The sequence below is a fragment of the Leopardus geoffroyi genome, chromosome B2, assembly GCF_018350155.1.
Source record: "Leopardus geoffroyi isolate Oge1 chromosome B2, O.geoffroyi_Oge1_pat1.0, whole genome shotgun sequence".
NCBI lineage: Eukaryota > Metazoa > Chordata > Mammalia > Carnivora > Felidae > Leopardus > Leopardus geoffroyi.
Genome location: NC_059332.1, coordinates 28,877,501 through 28,887,349, shown reverse-complemented (window position 1 = coordinate 28,887,349; position 9,849 = coordinate 28,877,501). Strand labels below are relative to the sequence as shown.

The 9,849-nt window shown below is 37.9% G+C and overlaps 1 long non-coding RNA gene across 1 annotated transcript in view; it reads right to left on the bottom strand.

Annotated features, from left to right (window-relative positions):
* Positions 1-914: 914 nt before the first annotated feature.
* The window catches only part of LOC123609709, a 9,466-nt gene continuing 531 nt past the window's right edge, over positions 915-9,849 (bottom strand). Inside the window, exon 2 of the long non-coding RNA XR_006717919.1 lies at positions 915-1,181. This is a non-coding gene — a long non-coding RNA (uncharacterized LOC123609709). The remainder of the gene's footprint in view (positions 1,182-9,849) is intronic.

Here is a 9,849-nt window from a genome sequence, read left to right as displayed (position 1 = left end):
TAACTGGGTGAACTTGGCAAGATTCTGGGCCTGTTTCTTCATCTATAAAATAAGAATAATAATAGTATCCACATTTTAGAGTTGTTTGTGTGAGGATTAAATAATTAATACATATACTGTGCTTTGGTTATCAGGATATGGTAAATACTCTACAAATATGGCTAATTATTATTTGAGTTAAATCATAATTATAGCAGGACATGATTCCTAAGTGAAATTATTATCTGAGATCGCTCTAGGGGTGTGAGGATTACAAATTTTGTCTGTACTTTTTACCTAATGAATTTTTAAGAAGTGGAGCACCTTGGGGCATTCCCACTGACGAATGACTCCTACACACAGGCAGAGCACAATTTCCCTAGAACGTTGTGACTAGTCTTCCAGATCGGATGCCACTCAGAGGAACACCTTGCACGTTTCAAAAAAGTAACTTCCTTAATGCACATCTGCTTGGTTTTCCTTCCTCTCTCTCCTCTTTGTTTCCTTTTTCTAATTCTACTTTAAACCTCTTGAGCATACTAACGAGATTGAGAAAATTTCCCCAGTCCCCTTTTTAACTGCAACATGATTCAGCTTATCTCTGATCATTCTTTTATTCTATTATTCTGGATACATGGGTTTTCTTTCATTCTGGATACATGGATTTTCTTGACCTTTTTAGGGACAGAGTTCTATGTGCTTGTCCTATGTTACTTACTGTGATACCAGAAATAGACTATGATGCCTATAGTATTGCCTTTTTCCCCCCTAAAGCCACACATTAAGGGCATTTTTTGTATACCTAATACCTTCGGTATAACTTCTTGTGGTTTATAATCTCAAGCTTGGATTCAGAGGGAGAATAATTCTCATAAGAAGATTAGTTAGATGCTGAGAGAATATTTTCAAAACCACAAAGCAATTCAGAGGTAAAATTGGTATTTGATTTTTAAGATTTTAATGCATTGAATTTCATGTGAGAACAAAATATCAGCAAGTACAAGATAGCCTAGTTATTTTACAGTGAAATTAAAATTCATATGTTATCAGAAATTTCATTGTCCTTCCGCACTCTGTGATAGATATTAGTTGAGGTTTCTGTGATGCAGTTGCATGTGGTAAGAAGTAATAAGAAGAAATGTGATGCATAATGGCAGATGACTTTGTTTTGTTGTATTCTCTTCTAGAAAGGTGGTAGAGATCTTAATGGGAGAGAGAAACAAAAAAATATTTTATTTTAATTTTCAATTTGAGTATAGTTGACACACAATGTTACATTAGTTTCAGGTGTACAACAGCAATTTGACTCTATATTATGCTATGCTCACTACAAGTGTAGCTATCATGTGTTGCCATACAATGGTATTACATCATCAACTATATACTCTATGCTGTGCCTTTTATTCCCATGACTTATTCATTCCATAACTCGAGGCTGTATTTCCCACACCACTTCACCCATTTTGCCCTTCCTTCCTCCCTCCTCCCCTCTGGTAACCATCAGGTCATTCTCAATATTTATAGGTCTGATTCTGCTTTTTGTTTTTTTAGTCACTTGTTTTGTTTTTTAGATTCTACAAATGAGTGAAATCATGTGATATTTGTCTTTCTCAGTTTGACTTATTTCACTCAGTATAATGTCCTCTAGGTCCATCCACATTGTTGCAAATGGCAAGATCTCATCCTTTTTTATAGCTTTGTAATATTCTTCTCTGTGTGTGTATGTGTGTGTGTATTCACCACATCTTCCTCATCCATTTATTTATCAATGGACAATAAGGTTGCTTCCATATTTTTACTACTGTAAATAATGCTGCAATAAACAAAGGGGTTCATGTATCTTTTTGAATTAGTGTTTTCATTATCTTTGGGTAAATACCTAGTAGTGGAATTATTGGATCATATGGTATCTATATTTTTAATTTTTTGAGGAGCCTATAACCGAATCTTTATCAAAATACCAACACATTTTTCACAGAACTAGAACATATAATACTAAAATTTGTATAGAACTGCAGAAGACTCCAAACAGCCAAAACAATATATTGAGAAAGAAGAAAAAGGTGGAGGTATTACAACTCAAGATTCCAAGGTATATGACAAAGCTGTTGTAATCAAAACACTATGGTACTGGCACAAAAACTAAACACACAAATCAATGGAATAGAATAGAGAGCTCAGAAATAAACTAATGTATATATGGTCAGTTAAGCTATGACAAAAAAGGCAAGAATACACAAAATACAGAAATTAAGTGTTAAAAAATAATTGTTTCTAGAAATATGAAAAGGTACCACGAATTAGAGGATAATATGGAATTACTCAATGTTGTTAAGGATTATGGTGGTTTCTGATGTCATTGTGTAATGAAATAGAAGGAGGGCACCTGGGTGGCTCAGCAGGTTAAGCAGCCAATTTTGGCTCACTGTTTGTGAGTTCGAGCCCCATACCAGGCTCAGTGCTGACAGCTCAGAGCCTGGAACTTGCTTTGAATTCTGTGTTTCCCTTTCTTCTGCCCCTTCCCTGCTCACACTGTCTCACTCTCTCTCTTAAAAATAAGTAAACATTGGGGCGCCTGGGTGGCGCAGTCGGTTAAGCGTCCGACTTCAGCCAGGTCACGATCTCGCGGTCCGTGAGTTCGAGCCCCGCGTCGGGCTCTGGGCTGATGGCTCGGAGCCTGGAGCCTGTTTCCGATTCTGTGTCTCCCTCTCTCTCTGCCCCTCCCCCGTTCATGCTCTGTCTCTCTCTGTCCCAGAAATAAATAAACGTTGAAAAAAAAATTAAAAAAAAAAAGTAAACATTAAAAACAACTTAAAAATGAAATAGGAGAAAAATGTCATGTCTAAATACCTAATACCAAAAATATTTTAGCAAAACTAAAATAAAGAGATAAGAATAAAGATGGACGACTCACACTACTTGATTTTAAGAATTACTATATTAATAGCTACACTCATGAAAATAGTGTGGTATTGGCCTGAAGATAGACAAAAAGATCAATGAATTAGAATAGAGACTCCAGAAATAGACCTAACAAATATGGTCAATTGACTATTGACAAAGATACATAAACAGTTTGAGAAAGGAGAGTCTTTTCAACAAACCAGTGTTGGGATAACTGTGCATCCATATGCCAAAAGATGAGCCTCAATGCACACCTCATACCTATACCAAAGATAACTCAAAATGGATCATAAACTTACAGGTAAAACATAAAGGATCCTTTAATACATAGAATCAAAACTAACACAGCTGCCTCCCTCTCTAACTTTTTTTTCTTTCCCCTCCCCCATGGTCTTCTGTTAAGTTTCTCAGGATCCACATAAGAATGAAAACATATGGTATCTGTCTTTCTCTGTATGACTTATTTCACTTAGCATAACACTCTCCAGTTCCATCCATGTTGCTACAAAAGGCCATATTTCATTCTTTCTCATTGCCATGTAGTATTCCACTGTGTATATAAACCACAATTTCTTTATCCATTCATCAGTTGATGGACATTTAGTCTCTTTCCATAATTTGGCTATTGTTGAAAGTGCTGCTATAAACATTGGGGTAAAAGTGCCCCTATGCATCAACCATAAGAGACTCTTAAACACTGAGAATAAACTGAGGGTTTATGGGGGGTGGGAGGGAGAGAAGGGTGGGTGATGGGCATTGAGGAGGACATCTGTTGGGATGAGCTCTGGGTGTTGTATGGGAACCAATTTGACAATAAATTTCGTATTAAAAAACAAAAACTTCTAGTTATTCTTGAGTTCATGGGCCAACCAAAAAAAAAAAAAAACTAATACAACTGAAAGTAGGTTGTGTTTTTTCAATTTATTTCACTGCTTAATAGCTTATTAGACAAAGAAGAGGAAGTATATTAATCAATAGCAAGGGAGGATGAAGTGGTATGTTTCAAAATGGTCCATTTAAGTTATCTAGATAGACCATCCTGTTGCCAGTTCCTTTGTTGGAATCCTATCTGAGGTTACAATGGGTAGGAATTTTCAGCAATGTGAGCCACCCTGATTATTCCTCAACATATCAAAACACAATAGAATAGTAGCAGGCTGCAATAAATAAACAAATCAATGAAAAATAGAATAAAATATAAGTGGTTAAAATTCTTAACATAGAAGTCTCCTAAAAGTCAATATAAAAAGCAAAAACAACTCAATTTCAACAAATAGATCCTCAGCAAAGGATATGAGTAAGCAATTCACAGAACTGCAAATGGCTAATATGCATTTTAAAAGGTTCTCAGTTTCCTGATGATCAGGTATATGTAACTCTAATAATAAGGTAGCATTTCCACTTACCAGATGAACAAAAATTAAAAAGATTGCTAGTATCCTCTTTTCAAGCATGATCTGAAGACCTTTTGCATCAGAATCATTTGGTGGGTTTATTTAAAAAGCAATCCCCAAAACTTGGAAACAACCTAGATGTCCTTTAATGGTTGAATGAACTATGGCACACCTACACCATGGATTACTGCTTAGCAATGAAAAGGAGAAACTATTGATATAGGCAACTACTTGGATGAATTGCATGGGCATTATTCCAAGTGAAAGAAGCCAGTCTCAAAAGGTTACATACAAAATTAGTCTAGGCTTGAAAAGAAAAAATCAATTTTGAGAGAGAAAAGATTGGTGTTCACCAGGGATTTGAGATGGTGTTAGGGTGCAACTATACCTTGATAGCATGAGGAAATATGTTAGGGTAATGAGACTCTTTTGTATTCTGATTGTTACACCATCAGGTGGTTATGCAAATCTACTACCTGTGTTAAAAGTCACAGAACTGCATACTCCACCTCCTCAAAAGTCACTTACTGTGTGAAAATTAAAACAAACAAACAAACAAACAAAACACATATATGGAGCCCACCTCAGACAACAATCAAAATCTCTGGGCAGGTGCAGTTCAGCCAGTGGCCACTCCTAACAAGCTCCCAGTGATTCTTCTGGATAATAGGTTTTAAGAAACACTGGCCTGTCATAATTTTTTATATGAGTTTAAATTTGTACAACATTCTGGAGGATCATTAGGAATATATAACAAAATATAGATGGTGTATACACTTTTTCTCAGCAATCAACTTGTAGAAATATATCATAGGGATACACTCACAGAAGTTTGCAAAAACATGTACAAACATGAACACCAGCAACAATGAAGCAGTGAAAATTAGGAACAACTTAGATTTCCATCAAGAGCAAACAATTAAATAAATTATGTTTTAGCTATATTGTATATTTGTAAGCACATAATGGAGGAGAATACACCTATAATTTTATGTACTTATTTACATTCTGATGTATCTGGAAGGGACCCTTCAGGCTGTTAGTGAACATGATACAGCTTTAGGTAGTGGCTTTACCCTCACCCATCCTGTCCTCTAAAAAAAGGAGAATGAATTGCTTCCATTTAAACAAATAGGGATCTCTCTCATACAAATCTAGCTATGGCATTGGTGCTTCAGTGATAGAATTCTCACCTCCCAAATCCAGATATGCAGTTCCTCCTGAGGAATAAGGCCTGTCATCCACAGCCTGGCCAAGCAGCCAGTGTAGGCACATATACTCTGGGCTTTCTCTCTACCACACTGGAAATCTTAAAGTTTGACTTACATAATAAGTTTTGGGAAGAGGTAGAGAGTCCTTCAAATTCTGTGCTTTTTTTAATGTGTGAATACCTGTGTGAATTAAAATTGATATGAAAATTCTAATGGGGACATATAAATTAAATTAAATTAAATTATGTTTTCATTATTGTTATTATTCTTGGGCATCTTCTCTATGCCTGGGGCTTTACACATATTGTGTCTAATTCTCACACTAGCCTTTATGGTGGATTTTATCAGCCCTCTATGTAGATGAAAAAACTACAGCACTGGGAGGTTAAGTTTCTTGCCCAAGTCTCCCTGCTCCCTCCTCACTCAGGAAAAGGCAAAGGCCCTTCTCTTTTGTCCCCTAGGCTCTGCTTGCCTTTCCAAGTAACACTGTTCTAAATTGATAAGCCAAAAATTCACCCAATATATATTTCCATCTTTTCACATTAATTAAACACATGTATATTGAATGTATATTCTGTAACAGAAAGCAATCTGTTCATATACTATTTAAATATTTGAAATGAACAGCATCCATTCAGTTTTCTGGACGTCCTTTGTGATGTCTTCTAGCTGGCGGCATGAGAATTCTGTTGCTTGTCTACAGGTCTCATCCTTCTGATTTGGTTATCTTGTCTACAGGTCTCATCTTTCTGATTGGGTTATCTCTATTCTGATGGGTCAGTTTCCTTGCTTATCAGTTGTTGAATATTTGAATATCACTCCTGGTTACATGACTTTTGCTTTATATCTATTCCATGATATTTATAACATCTTCCTCTCCTTTTATCATTATTGCTAAGCTGTTGTGCCTTCAAAGTGTGACTCTTGTTGTTTCTTCTGTCTGAATTTGCCTTCTTTTCTACTCCTTTGACATACCTAATGACCGTTCAAGCTTCTAGGCTCAATTCAAGTCCCATCCTTCTGAAAGTCTTTCCTGCCCAACACAGTCCACTCCCTTGGGAGTCTTGTAGTTCCCTGTTCTCCCCTCTATCATGGGCTATCATACGATTGCTGTGAGTTTCTTGTGTGTGTGTGTGTGTGTGTGTGTGTGTGTGTGTGTGTGTGTTCATATCATCATATCTTCCATACAGAGCAAAATTCCAGTCACACGCTATGTGCCTGATGCATGTTTCTTGACCCAGCTGGAGATATGCCAGATGAATGGCACTTACAACTGACTGAGCAGATGTAGTGGACATCAGAGCCTAGACTCCAAGACACCTTCTCTCACCAAGTATTTGGAGGAGTGGCCACACTTACACCAGAAGGAAATGAAGAATGGTCCTGGAAAGTCTCTCATAGTTTCACTACATTCTGGTGCCTCACTGGTCCCTGATTGTGGCATAATTTCAACCTTGCCTGTGAATTTGTTTCAGACAAATCAGGAGTCTAGCCTCCATCCCTATCTTAATGCTCTAACACCCCTTGCCCTTACTACTTTAGGTACTACTTAATATTCAACTACTTATTCAAATCTAGAATCAGAAATTTTGGCTATGTTGTGAGATTGTTATTTTTACCCCAAATACATTTTTGGGATCCACAAAAACCCATTAAAAAGTAGCTAGAAAAACCATAGCCTTAGCAAGCTGGTTCCCCTAGTGCCCTTCATTATCATTTAAGGAAACAGACCTTTTTCCACTCTGCCTATCTCTTCTCCCACCCACTCCTTAACATCAGTTTTGCATTCCCAGTTTCCCTCAAGGAATTTTCTGAAATTAAATATTATCTCATTGTCTCCAACTCAATATGTCTTCCCTCTCAAAACACAACCCCTACTTACTGTCTCCAGTCTCTTGTCTCCCTGGCTTGAACCTTTGGCATAATTTTTGACTCACCATCCCCCGAGTCTTCCTTCCTTCATATGTGATTAGTCATCAAGTCACAGTATTGATGAGAAGCTTCCTTCATGGCAACTCTTAGATCTGCTCTTTCCTTTCTCATTTCCTTGGCCACTGGCAATTGTAGGTTCCTCTTAACTCATGCATTTTCTAACTAGTCATGTCCACTGGCAAGATCACCTTCAGAAATGTTTCATTATTTTATGATCCTCTGGATTCGCCTATGTATACTTCATTAAATACCTGCATGTATCCTTGCCTATGAACTCCTCAGGGCAGGGTCCTTTTTCAATTTCTCCTATGATCTCAGTACCTGGCACATGGTGGGTGGTCAGTGAATGCTTGTAGAATGGATGTGTACTTGTAGGAAGTGGGGGGGGGATTAGATGGAGGGAGGGATTATTCCATTAGGATACTCATTGATGTCCTTGTTTCATGTTTTGATTCCAGTTGAACCTAAGAGTTCCCAACTTTTGGGGGTTCTGATATAACTTACAGAATCCCTCCTCAAAAGGATAAATAAATCCACAAAATAATGGCTATAATTTCAGGATCATAGACTTCCTGGGCCCTATCCATAATCTACAAGAAAGGAAGCCCTGGTCTATCCTTGCACCCAACTGGGAATATTACTGTCAAAATAATCTCTCTGAAATATGTTAAGAATATATATCAGAAATGTACTATTGAGTAGAGCAAGTCTAAATTTTTGGCTTGGAACTCATGGTTCTCTGCTAATTGACTATGTTTTGTGCATCCATATGTATTTCCTCCTATCCCCAATATTTAATCAAGCCATTGACACCAGAGAGAGGTGTGTCAAGCTCAGAAGTAACTGCTACTGTCACAAAACTTTTCTGAACAGAATGGCCACCAATGATTTCTTGATGTGTTGTCACACACTGTTTCCCAGGGCCCCAGTTGCCTATGGGCTGGCAAGAGACCTGTAGGGAGGCCTGCACAAGAACTTACCTTTGTCAATCAACTTTCTTTCTCCCTGAAACTCATATGCTGTTTCCTTTATTCACAATGTGGCTCTCACCTGAGGTCAATTTTATTCCCAGGGGACATGTAACAATGTCTGAAGATATTTTTGGTTGTCACAACTGGGGAGTGGGTGCTACTGGCATCTAGAGGGTAGAAACCAGGAATAATCCCTCACATTCTACAATGCACAGCACAGACCCCACAGCAAAGAACTTTCTAGCCCCTAATATTGATAAATCTGAGGTTGAGAAGCTCTGGTATGCAGGGATCTCTACATCAGTAGTCAGTCCTCAAATTCTTCTTCAAGTCCCACTCTCTCAGAAAAACTTTTCCAGGTCCCCTCTAGTCTGCCAGATCTTTCCTTTCTTTAAATTCTGTCATTCTTAGCATCTTTCCCCACCTCCAACATACAAATTAGGACTTGACACTTAAACAGATGTCACCAAATCTTGCATTTGTTTTATTCCATATTCTCAGTTAGGTTATAAGATCATTAAGGAAAGTGATATTTATTTTTCTTTTTTTTTTTCAACGTTTATTTATTTTTTTTGGGACAGAGAGAGACAGAGCATGAACGGGGGAGGGGCAGAGAGAGAGGGAGACACAGAATCGGAAACAGGCTCCAGGCTCTGAGCCATCAGCCCAGAGCCCGACGCGGGGCTCGAACTCAGACCGCGAGATCGTGACCTGGCTGAAGTTGGACGCTTAACCGACTGCGCCACCCAGGCGCCCCTGATATTTATTTTTCTATAGGCCTAAGCCCAAGGCAAATGTGTAATAAATACTTGTTGACTCAAGTTGTTCCCTTACTCATAGAATGAAATAAAAATGTGCTTAAATACTCCTCATAAGGATTTCAGGATAGGGAAGCAGAGGAATCTTGTTTAAATGTAAAAGGGAAGTTCTAGAATTTCCACAGAATTTAAACTCTTCTTATTCTGAGGAATATACCTGGAAGTGGAACTCAAGTATAAGCTAAAGTCACACTCTCCTCTGAAGTTTAAATAAAATATGGCTGAACCCCTCAGCAAGAACCAGAGACCTTTTGGTATATTATGTGTTCAGAAGTCACATATACCTCCACACATCTGCTCTACTAAGACCCCTCCTTGCCTTTCACCTCCCATGGCCAAATTCTCCTTCCTATCCTGGGCAGGCTCTGACTTGACAGTTCCTTTTGCCCAGTGTCCCCTAAAATCTCCTACATAAGGCATTTATATGTCTTTAAGTCTTTAGAGAGGGTTGGAAATACAGACCTAAAAATAAAATAGTAGGCAGCCCTATTTTTTGACAGCTCTATTTTTAAAAATCTTTCATCAACCCCAGTCTAAGAATTTATCATAGACCTGCCTGCCTTTTGCTCCAGACCTCAATCTTCTGCTATGTAGCTCTGCGCCTTCTCTGTCTTCCTTCTTTTTCCTCAACTCCTTCCTA